General features: G+C 41.5%; 1 pseudogene across 1 annotated transcript in view; it reads right to left on the reverse strand.

Annotated features, from left to right (window-relative positions):
* The window catches only part of LOC101002090, an 81,814-nt pseudogene that overhangs the window by 23,918 nt on the left and 37,327 nt on the right, over positions 1–20,569 (reverse strand). Inside the window, exon 2 of the transcript XR_004184303.1 lies at positions 15,653–15,769. The product of XR_004184303.1 is annotated as a glutathione S-transferase A1-like (transcript). The remainder of the gene's footprint in view (positions 1–15,652; positions 15,770–20,569) is intronic.

The following is a 20,569-nucleotide window of genomic DNA, read 5'->3' on the forward strand; positions in this document are numbered from 1 at the left end:
GATTTCCCCTTAAAGGATTCCTAGCATTTTCAACCCGGGAATCATGATTCTGTTAACCAAGCAAATCAGAGAAAGGGGAGAAGGCTGCCAGGCTGAGAAAACTGAGGACTCTTGCCCTTCTGCCCAGTTGGGCTCCATCTTTCCAGGGTAGCATCTCAATCTGCAGGTTCAGTAGATTATGTACCTCCCAAATGTCTGCCTTCCTACCTTTCAAATTAGTATCAATCCTCATTCTTGTACAAACATTGCCTTGCAACATGCATTTCTTGTAATTTCAGTATCTTCTCACATGGGTGTTGTATTAGTCCGTTCTCATGCTGCTATAGGGACCTACCTGAGACTGGTAATCAATAAAGAGAAGAGGTTTAATCAGCTCATTGTTCTGCAGGCTGTACAGGCTTCTGCTTCTGGGGAGGCTTCAGGAAAGTGACTATCATGGCGGAAGGTGAAGGAGAAACAAGCACATCTTCACATGGCTGACAGGAGAGAGACAATGGGGGGTGGCTGCTACATGCTTTCAAACAACCAGATCTTGTGAGAACGCTATCACAAGACAGCACTAGGGGAATGGTGCTAAACCATTGAAAACCACCCTCATTATACAATCAGCTCCCACCAGGCCCCACCTCCAACACTGGGGATCATAATTCAACATGAGATTTGGGTAGGGACATAGAGTTAAACAATATCATTCCACCCCGGCCCCTAACATTTCAAAACATAATCGTGCCCCAATAGTCTCCCAAAGTCTTAACTCATTTCAGCATTAACTCAAAAGTCTAAGTCCAAAGTCTCATCTGAGACTAGGTAAGTCCCTCCTGCCTATAAGCCTGTAAAATCAAGAACAAGTTAATTACTCGCAAGACACTATAGGAATACAGGCATTGGGTAAACTCTCTCCTTTCAAAAGGGAGAAGTCAGTCAAAACAAAAGGGCTGCTGGCCTCATGCAAGTCCGAAACCCAGCAGGGAAGTCATTACATCTTAAAGCTTCACAATAATCCTCTTCAACTTGTTTGACTCTGTCTCACATCCAGGCTCCCTAGGCCTTGGGCAGCTCTGCACCGGTGGCTCTGCAGGGTACATTTCCCAGGCTGCTTTCCCTGGCTGGTGTTGAGTACCTGCAGCTTTTCCAGATGCATTGTGCAGGCTGTTGATGGATCTACCATTCTGGGGTCTGGGGTACAATGGCCCTCTTCTCATAGATCCACTAGGCAGTGCTGCAATGGAGCCTCTGTGAGGGGGCTTCAACTTTTCCCTTCCCCACTGCCCTAGTAGAAGTTCTACACAAGGGCTCCACTCCTGCAGCAGGCATCTGCCTGGTCATCCAGGTGTTTTCTTAAATCCTTGAAATCTAGGCAAAGGCTCCCAAGCCTCAACTCTTGCTCTCTGTGCACATGTAGGCTTAACACACATGGAAGCTGCCAAGGCTTCTTACAGCTTGCATCCTCTGGAGCAGTGGCCTGAGACGTATCTGGGGCTCTTTATAATCATGGTTGGAGCTGGAGCAGCTAGGACACAGGATGCCATGTCTCAAGGCTGCACAGAGCAGCAGGGCACTGGATTTGGCTCACGAAACCATTTTCCTCTCCTAGGCCTCTAGGCTGTGATGGGAGGGGCTGTCACAAAGCCCTGGACATGCCCTGGAGACATTTTCCCCATTGTCTTTGCTTTTAACATTTGGCTACTTTTGCAAATTTCCAAACTTTTGCAAAAGGAGCAGTATGTTAATAACTAAGAGTTTTGCAAATTTCTGCTGCTGTCTTGATTTCATCCCCTGAAAATGGGATTTTCTTTTCTACCACATGATCAGGCTGCAAATTTTCCAAACTTTTATGCTCTGCTTCCCTTTTAATATAAGATTCAATTTCAGATTGATTCATTCAGACTCAATGACAGATTTCAGATCATGTTTTTGTGAACACATATGAACATATGTTGTTAGAAACAGCCAGGCTAAATGTTGAATGCTTTGCAGCTTAGAAATGTCTTCTACCAGATACCCTAAATCATCTCTCAAGTTCAAAGTCTCACAGATCTCTAGAGTAGAGGCACAAAGCCACCAGTCTCTTTTCTAAGGCATCGCAAGAGCGACTTTCACTCCCATTCCCAAAAAGTTTCTCATCTCCATCTGAGAACTCAGCCTGGACTTCACTGTCCATCTCACTATCGGCATTTTGGTCACAACCATTCAACAAGTTTCTAGGAAGTTCCAAATTTACCCTCATTTTCCTGCCTTCTTCTGAGCCCTCCAAACTGTACCAGCCTCTGCCTCTTATCCAATTTTAAGGCTGCTTCCACATTTTCAGGTATCTTCATAGCAATGTCCCACTTTTCTGGTACAAATTTCTTGTATCAGTCCATTCTCACACTGCTATAAAGACATACCTGAAACTGGGTAATTGATAAAGCAGGGAGGTTTAATCAGCTCACAGTTCTGCAGGCTGTACAGGCTTCTGCTTCTGGGGAGGTCTTAGGAAACTTACAATCATGGTGGAAAGTGAAGGAGAAGCAAGCACACGACTGGCAGGAGAGAGAGAGCGAATGGGAAGGTTCACTTTCAAACAACCAGATCTCATGAGAACTCTATCAGGAGACAGCACAAGAGGGATGCTACTAAACCATTAGATAATACCCCATGGTCGAATGACCTCCCACCAAGTCCCACCTCCAACACTGGGGATGACAATTCAACATGAGATTTGGGTGGGGACACAGAGCCAAACTATATCAAGTGTCATATTTTTTCTTCCTGTGTCTTATTTTATAGCCTAGACAGGTCTCACATCCAGATCCAAAAGGAGGACATCACTGAAGCTCCTAATCTTTCCTTTATATTTTTCCTCAATATTAAACGTTTATTCCAGGACATTGTTGACTTATATTCTAATGGCACCATACACATTAGCTGTATTCCTTTAGATGCACTTTAAAAACTAGTTATAAAGGCTGGGTATGGTCACTCACACCTGTAATCCCAGCACTTTGGGAGACAGCGGTGGGAGGATCACTTGAGCCAGGAGCTTGAGTGCAGCCTGAGCAACATAGAGAGACCATGTCTCTACAAAAATAACAAATTAGTCAGGTGCAACGGTGTGCACCTGTGAGCCCCGCTACCCAGTAGACTGAGCTGGGAGGACTGATTGAACCCAGGAGGTTGTGATTGCAGCGAGCCATGATTGTGCCACTGCCCTCCATCCTGGGCCATGGAGCAAGACCCTGTCTCTAAAACAAAGCAAAACAAAGCTAGTTATATGCTGCAGTAATTATTTAGTTATTCTATCAGGAATTCTGAATATTAACACTTGAGAAGTCATGTAGTCTACAGATACCAAACCAGAAAATATTTTCTCCCATACCCCAGAGGACATTCAGCAATATCTGGAGTGATTTTTGCTTGTCACATCAGGACAGAAGGTGCTGGGTAGTGCTTCAACATAGGTAGGTGGAGGCCAGTGATGCCTTGGAACATCCTATCATGAACAGGACAGCTCCTGCACCCAAAGAATTACCCAGCTCAAGGCGTGCCAAGGGTAAGATGAGAGACTTTTCCTTAGCCATTTCCAAGGTTGGCTGTGAGTTGGTTAAACCCTAGATAGAGAATGTGACTTGTCATCTAGCTAATTAATGGGAAAGACTGAATCAGATTCTAGTTTTCCTGACATTCAGAAATCGATTTATTCCTATTATAAATTAACCTTAATTTTGAATTTTCACAGCTATAAAGTATTATAGTTACTTATGTACACATTGTGTCCCCACTAAATTGTGAGGTTCCCAAAGAGCAGAGAGGTCTCACAGTATGTTTTAGCACAGTGTTTTGCACATGATAGTATTACAATATCACTGGTACTTGGATAGATCACATAGCAATGCTAGACATTTTAGCGGTCACAGAGATTTCTATAATTTCATCTTTTGAACTTTCTTGATGAGAAAATCAAATGATATGGAAAAAATTAAATAGAAAAATTAAATAATAGATTCAAGATAATGGATCAACCAATCCTGATTATCAGACTCAATTTTCTACAATTCAACAGAATTAATAAAGATATGGGTGTGGCTCACTGAGTAGACCCAGAAGGACTAAGGAATAAGGAATTTGGAAAGAGCAAGGCTATCAGGCAAGTGTTTAATTAGGCAAAGGACAAGGATTAACAGGTAATTGTTGAATCGGGAATGTGAAAATTCACAAGAAGGGCATTATTGTTTTTAATTTTGTTAGTCCTTAATCTAAGTCATCTTGCTTTATAGAACTAAAAGTTCTAAAGACTTAGATTCACCTGTAAGTTCTAGATAATTGCTCTCAAAAGATTCTGCCTGCCTTTTGGAGCATAACAACCTTAAAGAAATATTGAAAAGCCAATGGCATCAACACTTGACAACAAATCACAAAGCACTTCCCGAAGGAAGCATTAATGTGTGATATCTACCATCAAGTTGTAAATTAGAATTCTGTTTGGCAGGTGTTGGTGGCTCTTTTCTCAGCTGGAGATGGAGGTTTGGAGAAGCAACTGCAGACATGGAACTGTCCAGTTGTATGCCGCTTTTACCAGTCACTGGGAATTCCCAACTCTGTAATCTTGCCAAATGTAAGTTCACAATAATTGTGTGTTGATTACTTGTCTAGAGAATGTTACTTTAGCATAAACACCTACCTTTCCTCTGGTGATGATCATATTCTCAGATTACCTACAATGACATCATCACTGTTTTTTCCCCTCATGGCATTAATTTTTCTACTATCATTAAATTCTCGTAGTGTAGTTTTCTAAATTCTTCATTTTTGCATTTCTTTAACGATTGTGAGAGTTGTCAGAGTCAAAAGGAGTCAAAATGTTAGGAAAACTCTGACAAACAGAACTGAAAAAGGCCATAAAGAGAATGTTCTTACTCTTTTGTATCTGATAACAAAACAAACTAGGAAAAACACAACCTTGAACGAAGGCCATTGCAATCTTATAAAAGAATACTTCTGTTAGGACACTTGCCCATCAACTGCCTGTTTAAACTTGGCCTGGCATTACCCTTCTTATTGATATTTGTAGTGAATGATAAGTATTTCAAAATGTTTATTTAATCCTCATTTTTTTTCCTAGAAAAATATTTGTCTTTCTCAACTTCCCTGAATACATGCATAGTTTACTATGATAAACATATACCCATTGCAACGCTTAATTCTCAAATAAATATCTTTTATTTGAAAGGCTCTCTGTTCATTATTTAAGTTGAAACAATGTATCCAAAAGCAGATGAATGCAGAACTTTTAAACTGTCATCCAAGCACACAGAGAAGGCATTAATATTAGTATAAAACAGATTTTTCTTGTGCCAAGGACACATTTCAAAGTATCTTTTTGTTGACCTAGACGGGAGGACATGAGGTAATATAGGGAGATTTCTAAGATCTAAGATTGGTATTTTCTTTGTTAAAGGCTGTCACCCTTGTGGCTCAACAACTTACTCTGAGGTCCTAATGTGGTTTATAAATTACATGTTCATTTCAATAGCTCCCTCCCACTGAAAGGAATAGAGTCAAGTAAGAAATAGCCACTCCCACACATTTCAGGGCCGCAGGACTGCCTACTAGATTCTGAGAAAAATGGCAAATCATCCTCTTATCACAAGGCAAATGGTTAATATGTTCCTTTTCAAGGTTGGTAATAAAAGTCTAACCAAAAATTTCAGCAGGTTTTGCTCTCTTTACAGTAAGTCAGTAGAAATTGGCTTTTTGACGATACTCACTTTTAATGACTTGAATGTAAGGACTAAGGCAGATGAGAAATCTCTGCTGGGAGCATAGCTGGGAGGGTACGTCTGTGAAGGGCAGGCTGATGGCCCTCTGGAAGGCTTCTCTTACTGGGTTGCCACATAAAATACTGGGCACCCAAGTAACTATGAATTCCAGGCAAAGGATCAGTCATGTTTTTAGTATAAGTGTGCCCCAAATGCTGTAGGAAACATGTTTATACTAAAAAAGTATTGATTGTTTATCTAAAAATTCACATCTATTTGGGTGTCCTGTATCTTATCCACCAAATCTGGCCTATTTTTATGTTCTTTTCCTCATGCTCAAATCACCCTTCCTGGCCTCTGGGCCTTGCACATGGTGTTTGTCCTGGACTGAATACTCTACTTTCAGCTCCTACTGTGTTTTCTCTATTGTGTCTTTCCCTACATTTAATTTGACAAGATGTATTCAATATCCGATTTCCCCTTAGACCTTGAGCTCCTGAGGGCAGAGCCTTCTTCTTATTTGAGTCCTGTCCTTATTGTCTGGGACAAAGCCTGGACATTGTAGGAGCTCCTAAAATAAGATAGTTTTAAAATTTACATGGAAAATTCTAGCAAATACGAAAGTAGAGGGAATAATATAACAAGCTTGAAGGTACCCATGACCTGGATTCATCAGTTTCCAGCAACATTTCTTCATCTCTACCAGGTAGTGGATTACGTTATGTTGGCTCCCAAGAAAGAGAGGCCCATGTCCAAATCCTTGGGTCCTGTAAATGTGACCTTATTCGGAAAAAGGCTCTTTGCAGATGAAGTTAAGGAACCTGAGATGAGATCATCCTGGAATATCCAGACAGGCCCTGAATCCAATGACAAGTGTCCCTGCAACACAGAGAACAGAAGACAGACACGCAGAGTGGGTGAGAGGTGCTGGAAGCCCCAGGCAGAGTGCAGGATGTGGCCAATGCATCCGTGAAAGTCCAGAAATGCCAAGAGCCCCCAGAAGCTGTAGGAGGCAGGGAAGGATTGTTCCCTAGAGCTTCCAGGGGAATGTGGCCTTCACACCCTGACTTCAGACTTCTGGCCTTCAGAATTGTAAGAAAATGCATTTCTGTTGTTTCAAGCCACCCAGTTTGTAGGAATCTGTGACAGGAGCCAGAAGAAAATGATGCAAACTCCCACATACTCCCTCCACTACCATGGGATTCTTTCTAGCGAATCCCAGACAGCATATCATTTCATCTGTAAATACTAGTATTCATCTCTAGAAAGGAAGAACTTCTCTTCTAAACACAATTACACTGTGATTATGTTGCATATGATTTTATCATATTAAAATTCTATAATTCCCTAATTTCATCAAAGCTTCAGCATTCTAGTTCATGTAAGTGTCCCATAAAAATTTCTTAGCAGTTTATTTTGGTCAGCATCCAAGCAAGATCTCAACAAAACATTTGAGGGATATGAGCCAATTTTTTTTTTTTTTTTTTTAGAAATTATGAATGAATAGAGACAGGTAGAGTATGTGGGGGTTTGTGTGTTCTCAAAGCCCAGTCTCAGATACTCGGGTTCTGGGGGTGCATAGAGCTGTGCATGGGTCTGTGCAGACGTCACTGTCTGTTGGTGAAGAAGTACTGGGGACCCAGCAGGCCAAGCCCCACACCATGAGCTCACGGTACAGGGGAGCAGACACAGTGGCCCTCAGGTGTTACTAGAGGCTCCCTGGGGCTCTGTGGAAGGCAGAGGACAGCCCAGCACTCCTGGGAAGCAATGAGGTAGTGTTAAGTGTGTCCACTGGGAAGAAGCTTGCCAGGCAGGGCTAGCAGATGCACCCAGGCAGGAAGGCAAGAGGCCCCACCATGCTCAGAGGGTTGATTGGGCTGGAGATCAAGGAGTGAAGACGGGTGTGAGGATGCATTCTATATGCAGTCAGGACTCACTGAAGAATTCTGTGATTTTTTTTTCTGATTTGCATTTTAGAACAACTACTCTGATTGTAAATGGAGAAGAGACTAGAGCAAAGTGAAGCTGCAGGTAGAAAGCCTGTGTGTCTGTCTGCTCCCTCAACCACGTCTGCCAACTGTGGGGAAGCTCACTCTAACAGGAGGAGAGCTCTAATTGCAGAAGTCCAGGTGTCCTGAGAGAGATTCACATTATAAGCCCAGTATGTGGGCGGAGCTAGAAAGCACTCCTAATCTAAGCATTCTGGCACAGTGCCACACCAGGGAAAAATGATTTTGCATATACTTATTTGTACGTAATTCACACATACCATCTGTATTTTGGCAGCCCAGGCCTGAGTGGCACTGAGGGAACTAAAAGAAGGCTCATGCCTGGGACCCCACAGAGCCTTAAGGAGCAGAGTGAGGATGAGTCAGGAGCACATAACACTGTAAGGGACAACAGGGTGGCCTGAGAGCAGAGGGTGGGTCTGTTTGCTCTTCAATATTTCCTCACCTCCTAGAAAACTGAGGAATCCGGAGCAGACAGAATCATTGTTTTACAAATGCATAAGAAAGAATGCTTTCATCAGAAACAAAATGACTGTCCAGGAAAAGAAGAAAATGGCTTTATGCCATTACCCAGAATGGTAACTCTTCTCTTGTGCGTACCTGAAAATGTCGGAAGGGCATTTCTACGTTGACATTTTAATAGATTGTATGAGAAATTGTTTGTTATAGGACAATTCTTGGAAAAGTCAAACAAACCACATTATCTATAGTTTCCTTTTTTACTGAATTTTTAATTCCAAGGAAGTGGTAGGTTAGGAGGAGATTGGAAATCTGAATTCACATCAGATCCTAATGAAAGCAAATCAATTTTAACTAAGTGGACGAATAGGAGCTGTATTATTTAATCGGCATGTAATTGGAAAGAGTTCATTAGCTTCACAATAGGCACAATCAACACTTAGGTAAAGCAGTTTATTGTTGCAAACTTTAGAATACTGGTCTTGCAAGTTCTTGGCCTCCATGGCTGCTTTACTAAAACCTGAAAATCTTCCTTGCTTCTTCTAAAGATTTTGCATCCATGGGAGGCTTCCTGGGGCTGCCAGGCTGCAGAAACTTCTTCACCGTGGGCAGGTTGCTGATTCTGGTTTTCAGGGCCTGTAATTCATAAAGGACAGCCTCAGAGTGAAGCCAAGGCCTGCCACCACCATTAATACCACCCAGGGAATCTGACCCCTCCTGCCGAAAATCAAGCGAGTCCCCTCCATCAGCACCAGCATGGAGGCAGAAACAGACACCCAGTGAGAAATGAAGATCAGAAGAAGAACATGTAGCTCACTTTATTTTCCCCAAAGACGTCTTTAAGTTTTAATCAGTTCAGTCATCCCTATATTTCTCCTTACGTATTAATCCTGTAGATTAGTGGCTCTCATATAAGACAAGAAAAAATAATATGCCTGTGAGATATCAACACAGATCAGTCTCTAAGCAGAAGTAAAAATATGGGGAAATTAGTTGGGAAAGGGAATAGCTATAGAAAATATAAAGACAAACCATGGGACCACCTTTTCTCAGTGAGCGATACAGTGTGGGGGGCAGAGTGCTGGAGAGCTGTGCAGAGAGGAACACAATGTCTGACAGCAGGAGCTGGAGCCCAGGGAGGAAACCAGATGGAAAGGGTCTGCTCAGAGCGACTCAGTGAGGGAAGACAAGTGCACGTGTGGGATAAAGGATATCACAGAGAATTCAGAAACAGAAACCACATTGAAACAGAGGAATGGGGAGGATGCTGGGCCCTGGGTTCTTTCCAGAATAAAAGGCAAAATACTCTCTGTGGGGTAGCATGCACCACAAATTTCCTTTCCATAACAAAAGTGTTTTCATTCCTCAAAACTGGAGTCTCGGAAACTCATTTTGGAGACCTTGGGGCACTCAAGGCCTGGAGAAGGCTGACGTCAAAACTTGGACAGTCCCAGGGCCCAGATACAAGATCCCAAGATGGGAGATGTGGGGTTGCCTCTCTGGGCTGCGAAATGGGTCTGTCCAGCAGAGAGCTGGAGATAAGGGCTGGAGTCAAGCTCTTCCACGTATTGAAGTTCCACCGGGTGGACTCAGCCCATCCAACATTTGCCAACAAGGTAGTCTTGTCCATGACTCTTTAAGACCTGGAGAATTGGAGGAATCAGATCAGGAACACATGCCCACCCAGACTGGGACCCCTGCTTCTTTCAGAGCCTCTCCACCCTGACTTTCCCCACCTCTGTTGCCTTACTGCATGGGTGCAGAAATCCAGAGCTTTCTCCACATTATCTGAATGAATGAGAGAGTAAGAAGTGTGACTCTACTCACTCCTCCGTTGGAGCTCAGGCTCCCATTTTCTCTTCTCATTCCACATCGTTGTGGCATCTACACCACCCACCCAGCTTGCTTCTTCCACATAGGCCAGGGGCATAGCACCCGCCACCACATGTTATGTCTGCCCCAGGCTCTACAGCGTGGAGCCCTCACATTCAGGACGTGGCTCTACATTCTGCTCTCTCCCTCTCCAATCTCCCTTGGGCAGAGACTCCACCTTCATGACAACACTCTTCTCCCAGAAGGAGGCTATTTCAGAGTCCTCATTTCTCCTTGTCTGCTCTCCTCATTCCCTGCTCTGTCTCCCTGAGATCTGTAGTAAACCTGGGTGAACCTGAATTCATCATCTTTCTTACAGCATTGACTCTCACTCCTGACTGGCACTATGTTATAATCTGCAAGCTGAAGCGTTTACAGGTGAACTGCACTGATGTCTACAACTTACTATATAATGCATTTTACAAAATCTTCCTCTGCATCCCACAATCACTCCCCTTTTAAAAAATACCCATCTCTGAAACACTACAGTATTCTCTGGTTGGGCAATCGGTCTCCTGTCTTCCTGCATATGGTGCCAGAATGCTTTCTGATGGATCACTTTCATCATGTTCGTCTTCAATCAAAGTCCATGGGGTTCCATAGACTCAACAGCAATCTCTAGTGTGGTCCAGAGCCTTCCACAGCCCACGTTCTACTTATGAACACAAGATTTTGTTGAACAGGTAATTCCATGTTGGGGTTCAGTAAATTAAAAGTTTACTGGAAAATTATAGTGTGGGTATCGTGATAAAATTGTTTCTCCAAGCCTATTTTCATAAAATGCCTTGAGAGTCAGAGTCCTGCGTTGGTGTTCAGGATGTCTCACTGAAAGTGAAGGTCAGTGGCCCCAGGAATGCCCAGCCACTATTTTTCTACTGGCCTCTAAACTCAGTTCAGTTTCACTTACTTTTTCAAAGGCAGAGAAGTAGCGGTTTTTTGTTTTTTCTTTGATCAAGGCAATTTTGGCATCTTTTTCCTCAGGTGGACATATGGGCAGAAGGAGGATCATTTCACCCAAATCTGCTATACCTTCTGTATACATATCAATCCTAAAAGACCAAAACAACCAAATGGTCAAATACTTTTTGCCTTAGATTTCATAGGTTTATAAAAACCTAAGAGAGTAGAGTAACAGGTGATGGCAAAATAATTCACCTCCAGTGAGTGCTTTTCAGAGTCTAGTCATTATGCTCTAATTTTTACAGGTATATTAACATTTATTTATTAAAACAACCTATCGAGGTAGACAGATCTCTAAATTTTGTTACGCACATGACCTAATACAGGAAAAAAAGCATCGGTGGTCACAGACATGAGAGAAATCCGTGGAATCACTGCCAGTACCCACTGGTGCTGTGCCAAGATTTATCATCTCCGTTGTGGCTTGTTCTGTGCATGAACTTAGTGTGAGTCAAATGGCCAAAGACCTGCTTCCTAAGTAATCCTAAGAGAGTCCCTGGCCATCTCAGCCAAATTCCTCATCCTCTCTCATCATTTTACATCTCCTAGAGCTCCTTCTATGCCCCATATTAACAGTTCTTCCAATTACACCCATGAAACACGTTTCCACAGCCCTCTCCATGTGCTGTTGCCCAACTCTAGCCATGTGTGCCTTTCTTGAGACCCCACCTAAGAATCCCCTTCCCTGGTGAAATTCTCTATACAGTTACAACCAGTGCAAACTTTTCTTCTTTTGTGTCAAACTGGAGTTTCACAATACTTTTTAAACAAGAGCTTTATTGATGCATATTCACATACGATAATTGCCACCAGTTATATTACACTATTGAGTGTTTTTTGGTGCATTCACAGAAATCTGTAAAAATAACCACAGTCTAATTCCAGAATTATTTTTATCACACTGATAAGGACATCTGTACTATTAGCAGTATTCTTTGTTTTTCTCCACGCCCCACTTCTTTAGCTCCAAGCAACCACTAATCTACTTTCTACCTCTATGGATCTGAATATCTGGACATTTCATATGAAAAGAATCCTATAGTACGTGGCCTTCTGTGTCTTGTTTGTTTTATGTAACATGTCTTATGGTTTAACCATCTTGTAGCATGCATTGGTACTTCATTCCTTTTCATGACCAAATATCTTTCCATTGCATGGCTAAGGCACATTTTCTCCTCCATTTATTGATTGATGAATATTTGGGTTGTTTCTACTTTTTGAATACTATGAGTATTGTTATTTGCATTATTCATTTATGTAAAAAATGTATTTTTGATTGTTTGGGGATATGCCTGTTAGAGGAACTGCTGGGTCATTGGTAATACTATATTAAAGTTTTTGAGGAGCTGCCAGCAGTTTCATTCAGGATTTATTTGGAATCATGCAGTCTGATCACAACAGCAAGGAGACCCCTTGATTTTGCTGGTATTGAATCAAACTGGATGTTTTGGCCTTCTAACCATGTGTCAAGGTAACCCCAGCATCCTTGGTGGGGTGGCAGCCTCTACTAGCTCTGCTCAAGTATTCCAGTTGATATAATTGGTTGGTAATTTAGGTTCCTGGTCATCATTCTTGGAGTTACTGGGACCTAAGATTTGGTATCTTTGCAGCTTTCCCTCCCCAGTCCTTCATCTACAGACTCTCAAATATTCTATGCCTGTCCTAAGCTGTTGGCTGGAGTCCAGCCTCTGAAGTCCTGAGCACCTGGAATTGTGATTCTCCATCTTCCTCAGTTCATGTTTCATCCGTGTTTGGAAATCACCATGAGGTGCTGGATCTATGGACTGCATCCTCTTCTAGAATCACCCTTGCCTGAACCCACCCCATGTTCACTATTCCCTCATCTCCATGGACTCTTCAATACTCTTCAGTACTGGACCCCAGTGTACACGCCCAAGGCCCAGCCTGCTGCTGGTCTCGATGCCCTGCCATGGTCCTACCCACTCAAGGAAGGACCTAAATCATTCTGTGTTCTCTGTGGATGGAAGAACAGAAAATATACCGTACAGGGCTCTCTCCTTTATGTCTTTCCCGTAGAGGTTGTATTTGCTGGCAATGTAGTTGAGAATGGCTCTGGTCTGCACCAGCTTCATCCCGTCAATCTCAACCATTGGCACTTGCTGGAACATCAAACTCCCATCTTTAGAAGAAAGAAGAAAAGGAGAGTGAAATGTCTATGAAACCCAGACTTTCAGGATGAAAAAAATGGTTGTGGAAATGACTAAATTCGTAAAATGAAAAAGAAATTATTGTCTAGTAAGACTTCACTTGAAACAGCTTTTATTATTATTATTTTTATTTTTTTGAGACAGAGTATCATTCTGTCGCCCAGGCTGGAGTGGGGTGGCATGATCTTAGCTCACTATAACCTCTGCCTCCCAGGTTCAACTGATTTTTGTGTTGATTTACCTTCATGAATATTTTAGGAAGAGGTTGGGACAAGTTACAATAGGACTGGCAACAAGATGCCATTTAAAACAGGAAGTTCCCAGAGTAAGTCTCATGGTGTTTGTGACATTTAAGGCAGGTTCTGAGAGGTTTTTATGTAACGGTCCCTTTCTGTGCTCTTCAAAGTCTGCAATAGTGCTGCAGTGTTACCTTGTCATGCCCCCTCCGTGAGAGAAAAAACTCAAGACACTGGCCACATCTGTTTCTCTTCCTTTCATCTAATGCGTGTTCTTGCATGTGCTTGGATGGGGAGGGCTGTATGGGATCCTGTGCTGATGACCACAGCTCATTCCCGGTGCCCCAAGCACGAAAACAAAAAAGGGCTTTCTCAGGGTGCAGGAGATTGTTCCTGTGGCAAACACTCTTGAGAGGTCTGGTCCTTTTAGCCTGGAGAGAGTTGCCAGACTTGATCAAAGAGCCACATCCCTTCCATCTTAACCACTTTCTCTCTCTGCACCATGTCCAAATATCAGGCCCCATACACATAGACATTGCCGGCTGCTCAAACATCCCCTTGTACCTTCTACTAGATACCCTCATCAGAGGCACTTAGAGATTGATCTTACCATTTCTTAACTTGTCCAAATCTTCTGCAGATTTTAGATATATCTCTTCAAACTGGAAGCAGACACAGCAAATGGGTTCTTGTTAGTTCATTCTGTTATAGACTTGTGGCCTTGGATGGCCCCTATCTGGTGCATAATTTGGAGAATATAAGATTTCTGAGTTTGGCAGGGTACCCAGAGGGGACTGGTCATGGCCACTTGGAAATTTAGACCTAAATCATTGAGAGAAGTGCATGGGTCACAGCACATAGCTACTCAATCTTCTAAGTCACTTCACCTTCACCCTGATCTCATGAATGTCTATGATTAGGTCATGTTTTGAGAGGGGATGTCACTGGAGAAAAGGCACTGAGCAGTTCTCCGAGTTATGGTGCTGTCATATCTTAGGAAAGCCTGTGTCTCCAGGTGAGATTAGACCACAACCTTGTGTGTCCCCAGCATGGGGCATGCCATGGGCTAATGGCCATCAAATATTCTGCCACCAAGGAGCCTCTGCTGTAATTTGTATCGCCCCACTTCTCAGGAACCCTGCTAAGGGTGAAATAGGTCACCGCTATTACACAGCTTTAACACTTGCAACTATAATTTTCTCTTCTGAAGTTCGTGAGACACGATAGGGTAAAATTGTCAATTTAACAAAGGAATGAGAGTCCCACACTAATATTATTTTTAATGAAAACTCCTAGTTTCTGATGTAGTTTTGTGCCACTGGGGAATGCTTGTGTATTCTAGAAGCTTCCCCACCTCGTTTTAACCACGTGTTTATTTCTCTGCATCCTCATAGACATGTAGGCCACCCCAGGGCAGGGACTGTGTCTATCTTCTTCACTGTCTATTTCCATGACCTAGTACAGGACCTGGAATTAGTAAGTGCTCAACCAAATAATTTCTATGAATGTAGTCAATCTTTAATAGGTAATTTGTTACGATACACTCCCTTGCATCTCTCATGTGTAGTTACAACCTCTAATTACCTCTAAAATGTTATGCATTTTTATTTTTTATTGTAGAAATTATGAACATGAATAAATATAAATAGAAAAGCATAATGATTCTCCTTATGCTTCTCACCTAGAATCAGTAATTATCAATCAAAACCAATATGGTTTCATCTGTAAGCCCACCTACTTCTCCTCTTGTAATAATTCCATAGAAATCCCAGATCCGTATGATTAATCCTTAAATACTTCAATGTGTTTTCCTAAAACACATTAAGTATTCTAAAGATAGCCATAGTACATCATTACACATGAAATATTAACAATAATTCTTCCATGTCATCAAATATTTAATCAATATTCATATTTCTAATTGTTGTGTAAATGCCATAAATTATTTTTTACACTTTGTTTAAATTCTAATCCACTTAAGTTCTACACTTTGTGATTAGTTTCTTAAATGTATTTTAATATGTATGCCTTTAGATGAGAAGAAATTTTAAGAATTACTAGGTCAAATCTGTTCATCTTTTTCTTAATTACAGTCCATTTTTATTTAAGGCACAATGCTTCGGTAAGTAATCATCTCATAGTTTCTGTGGGAAAAGCATGTGATAATGCAATTTTAAATCCAGCTTAAGATGACGTAACTCAGAACCTACCTCTACTCCAGCTGGAGCCAGGAGCCACCGGGTGGACTCCATTCTGCCCCGTGCATTGAGGTAGTGGAGCATGGGTTTCTCTGCCATGATAGCAGTCTTCTGGAGGTTTCTTTAAGTCTGAATGAATGAATGAATAATTGAAGCCATAGAATAAAAAAATGTACTTTTGGTTGAAAACCACCCATAATACTGAAGAAGAACCTGCCTTCTTCATGACTTGTTTGGAGGAGTTCCTGGAATGTTTTTTTGGTTCAGATTGTTACCCAGCAGTGACCACCCTCAGATTCCAGCAAACCAGTCTCAAGTCTTCATTGGCTAACTGTGACTTTTCTTGGCAGCCTAAGAGGTGAGAGTATGTGGTAATAATACATGTATAGGAGTTAATGGGAAGAGGAAGAATTCAAGAACTAGTATTTATTGAAAACTTCCTAATGATCCTTCCTCAATGCTAGTCCCTTTTAATATTTTATATCTTTAACCCTCCTTATAGTCCCATGAAATGGTTGTTATCTCCATTTTTTAGTTAATGAAATGGAACATCAGAGAAATGCAATGTTCACAGTCACACTCCAGTTGGTGATGGACATGAATATCTACACGAAGGACTAAAATGAAGGCATGCCTGGAAGCCAGCTGGGTGAATGCCTTGGGAACCCATGAACTGGTTGTGAACCCAGAGGATGTCACTGACAGGGAGGACCAGCAGGGAGCTAAGTCACCCTTCAGCTCTTTGGCTGTGAGACTGCATTTGATCAAAACCAGAAATTAGGCTTCAGACTTAACTATAGCTAGAATATCCAAATTATTTCAACAGACAGAGAATGCTAATCCCTTGCTTCTTTTGGCATTCTATATTCTAACTCTGTGGGGGGCATTTTGTTTTATAATCTGGCAAAAGAGATGCTGCTGCATTAACTTTGCAAGATATGGAAGGAGCTAGCATTTATTCAATGTCAGTCACTCACTGGTCATTCTTCTAAACTTCTCTTCATTTTATCCTACAAAAATCACCTAAGGTGAATGCTGTAGCTATTCTCATTTTACAGTTAAGGATACTGAGGTTTTTAAAGTAACTTGCCCAGATTAAGTGGTGGATCTGGGATTCAGACTCACTGCTATTAAAAACCAAGGACTGAGTCTTATTTTCTGTGTTAGTGTTTCTCAAATATGCATGGTAATCTTTCAGTAGATTGTGAAATCCCACTACTTTTTAAAACAAAATAGAAAAGAATAGAAAATATCAGTGAGTCTGACATGTGGAAGGGTAAGTAATGTTTCATGAGTTGTTAGTTTCAGTTATCTGTATGTTGTGTGTATGGATGTTTGCATGTGTGCACGCTGACTTGGTCATTGTAAATGGTTAGAGATAAATTGAGTGGGCTCATCAGTGAAGTTTGATAGCCCTTGCTCTATCCCAGGCTGTTTGGGAGGTGGAACACAGCAGAGTATCAGAGAATGAAAACCAGTGGCTGCAGGGACAGATGCAACTAATTGTCTCATGAATGTGAGTGGAAAGACACAGGACTCATTGAAAGCAGGAGTTCCAGTGCCAGGACTTAGGAACAGTTGCATTTTCTCTCCAAACCCCTAGCTCTGTTATTAAACATTAAGATTCTTCTTGCAATGTTTTGTGGTTGTTGAGTTTAGGAGAAAAATATACTTGCCTTTAACAACTAATGTATTTCTTTCTTTCTTTTCTTTTTTTTTTTTTTTTTTTGAGACGGAGTTTCACTGTTTTTTCCCAGGCTGGGGTACAATGACGTGATCTCAGCTCATGCAACCTCAGCCTCCCAGTTTCAAGTGATTCTCCTGCCTCAGCCTCCCAAGTAGCTTGGACTACCAGCACATGCCACCACACCCAGCTAATTTTGTATTTTTAGTAGAGACAGGGTTTCAGCATGTTGGCCAGGCTGGTCTCGAATGCCCGACCTCAGATGATCCGCTTGCCTCAACCTTCCAAAGTGCTGGAATTACAGGCGTGAGCCACTGCACCTGCCCTCAACCAATGTACTTCTAAAAATGTATGTATGACTTAAATTTAGACATCGAAATCTTTTTTATATACTTTAAATTCTGGGGTACATGTGCAGAATATGCAGATTTGTTACATATGTTTGCATGTGCCATGCTGGTTTGCTGCACCTATCAACCAGTCATCTACATTAGGTATTTCTCCTAATGCTATCCCTCCCCAACTCCCCCACCCCACTATAGGTCCCGGTGTGTGACGTTCCCCTCCCTGTGTCCATGTGTTCTCCTTGTTCAACTCCCACTTATGAGTGGGAACATGCAGTGTTTTGTTTTCTGTTCTTGTGTTAGTTTACTGAGAATGATGGTTTCCAACATCATCCATGTCCCTGCAAAGGATATGAACTCATGCTTTTTTTATGGCTGCATAGTATTCCTTGGTGTATATGTGCCACATTTTCTTTATCCATTCTATCACTGATGGGCATTTAGGTTGGTTCCAAGTCTTTGCTATTGTGAACAGTGCCGCAAGAAACATAAGTGTGCATGAGTCTTTATAGTAGAATGATTTATAATCCTTTGAGTATATACCCAGTAATGGGATTGCTGGGTCAAATGGTATTTCTAGTTCTAGATCCTTGAGGAAGCACCACACTATCTTCCACAATGGTTGAACTAATTTACACTCCTACCAACCGTGTAAAAGCATTACTATTTATCCACATCCTCTCCAGCATCTGTTGTTTCCTGACTTTTTAAGGATCGCCATTCTGACTAGCATAAGATGGTATCTCATTGTGATTTTGATTTGTATTTCTCTAATGACCAGTGATCATGAGCTTTTTTTCATATGTTAGTTGGATGCATAAATAGAAATCAAAATCTTTTAAATGTCTACATTTTAAAAAGTGGGAGTCAATAGTTTAACCTTTGGAAAGTAAATAATTCTTTGAAATCATACTGAATCAACTCACCTGTTTTGTAATTAGATATTTTGACATTGTACTTTCCTAACTTGGGAAATGGAAATAGCATAATTCAGCAGAATGAAAGGGAGAGTGAAGTTCACAGGAAAGCGTGGGGTGTGCTTGTTTAATTGTTATGGACTAGAGTTCACAGTGTTGTAATTCCAATCCCCACACTAAACTCTCTTAGCCATTGATTGAGGATCATGTTTCAAAAGGAAATGAAATTTTATCTTACCTAATATTTTATCACAACACTCCTGCTGATAACTAACATACCACTTTCTCAATGTGAGGTTTCCAAGGGTCAGGCATGACTGTATATAGGCACATTGAGCTTGTTGGGTCAATAGAAAATGAGAACCAGAGAGCTCAAGGATTTGCCACGGGTCACACACACATGCTGCTCATTCAATGGGTCAATATCTAGGAGTGTCTACCTTCTGCAACAACCCTGGGAAATGGCTCCTATTATCTGAATTAAAAGATAAGACACTGAGTCTCAGAGCTAAAGCACTGTCCCATGCTGCACACTTGGTGAGTGTTGGGTCAGCCCGAACTTCTGGATTGCAAAGTCCAGAGCTTTTCCACTCCACCCCATAACCTGGCTCTCAGCTCCTGTCTGAAAAGTTATTTTATATTTTCCTATTCAATGTATATTAGCCAACTAAATGTTGGAAGGAGAGGGCAAGAGGAGAACATCTAATTCCTGAGTTCCTCCTGTGAGCAACTTTTCAGGGGCTTGCTTGGAAGAAAAAATTAATAAAAGTGTGCCTTTCTCTAATTTGACAACCTAAAAACCAGAGTGAGTTGAGGACTAGTATAACTGTATTTACATCAATTAAAAATGGGCTTGTTTTGAAAGGAATATAAGCTCTCATAATTCCAGGAGTAAATTAAAGGAGTTCCATCTCTGAGTTGGTCCCAATGATACTGTTTCTTATCAGAGAGAAGGGAGAATGAGATAAATCACGACTCCTCCCATTATGAGATTCATAAACGCAGTAGGTTGTTTAATCTCTGAGCCTCAATTTTCTCTCCTTAGAATCGAGTTAGTTATTTCTACTTTTGTGGATTGTTGAGAAAGTTAAATGAGATAAGGTACAAAAATTCATAGTAGGAACTCAGCAATGGGTGTTTGCTCTGGTCCCAGTGCTTGGAAGATGGGTGAGTCTCTGGACACATCGAGTAGCCCATGGATCCTCTTTCTTTGATCTATCTATCCATCAATTATTTTACCTATCAACAATCTATGTATATGTATCTATTTATAATCTCTGTCTACCCATCCATGTATGTATTGTTTTGTTCTATGTATTTATCTATCTGTAATCTGTCTCTTCAACATCTATTATCTATCTTGTATCCATTTCTCTGGTTCTCTATATTTTGTCCATTGAACTCTAGTAGGAATAAGATTTCATATGAATCCAGACTTATATGAAATCTGTCGTATGATGGCTCTCTGTTTCTCTCTCTCTCTCTTTGCTTTTTAGCTCCTGTACAGAGGTTAATGATATTCATTAATCAGTCCATGTGGATTAACAGGAAGTTTTCAGTGAATGTCCAAGCAGTGGGGCACATCAGTAACACGGCCTTGCTTAGTCCCATGGGGTCATGTAGTCCCATGGTTCTCAACCAGAGGGATTTGGCTCCTCTGCTCCAGAGGACATTGAGCAAGGTCTAGAGATATTTTGGGTTGTCACATCTGCAGGGAGGGAGAGAGGGCTACAAATCAGATAGGTAGAGGGCAGGGATGCCTAGAAACATCCCAAAGTGGGCAGGTCAGAGCTCCATACAAAGAATTACACCGTTCAAAAGGCAGCAACAGTCAGAGCCTCTTTCTTAACTATCCTCTAGATTGGTCAGGAGTTGGTAGGACTCCAGAAACAGAATATGACTTGTCGTCGAGCTAATTAGTGGCAAAGGCTCAACTAGAATCTAGTTCCCCTGACATTCAAACTAATTTCCTCTAATTATAGTA

Source organism: Papio anubis, chromosome 6, assembly GCF_008728515.1.
Source record: "Papio anubis isolate 15944 chromosome 6, Panubis1.0, whole genome shotgun sequence".
Lineage (NCBI taxonomy): Eukaryota > Metazoa > Chordata > Mammalia > Primates > Cercopithecidae > Papio > Papio anubis.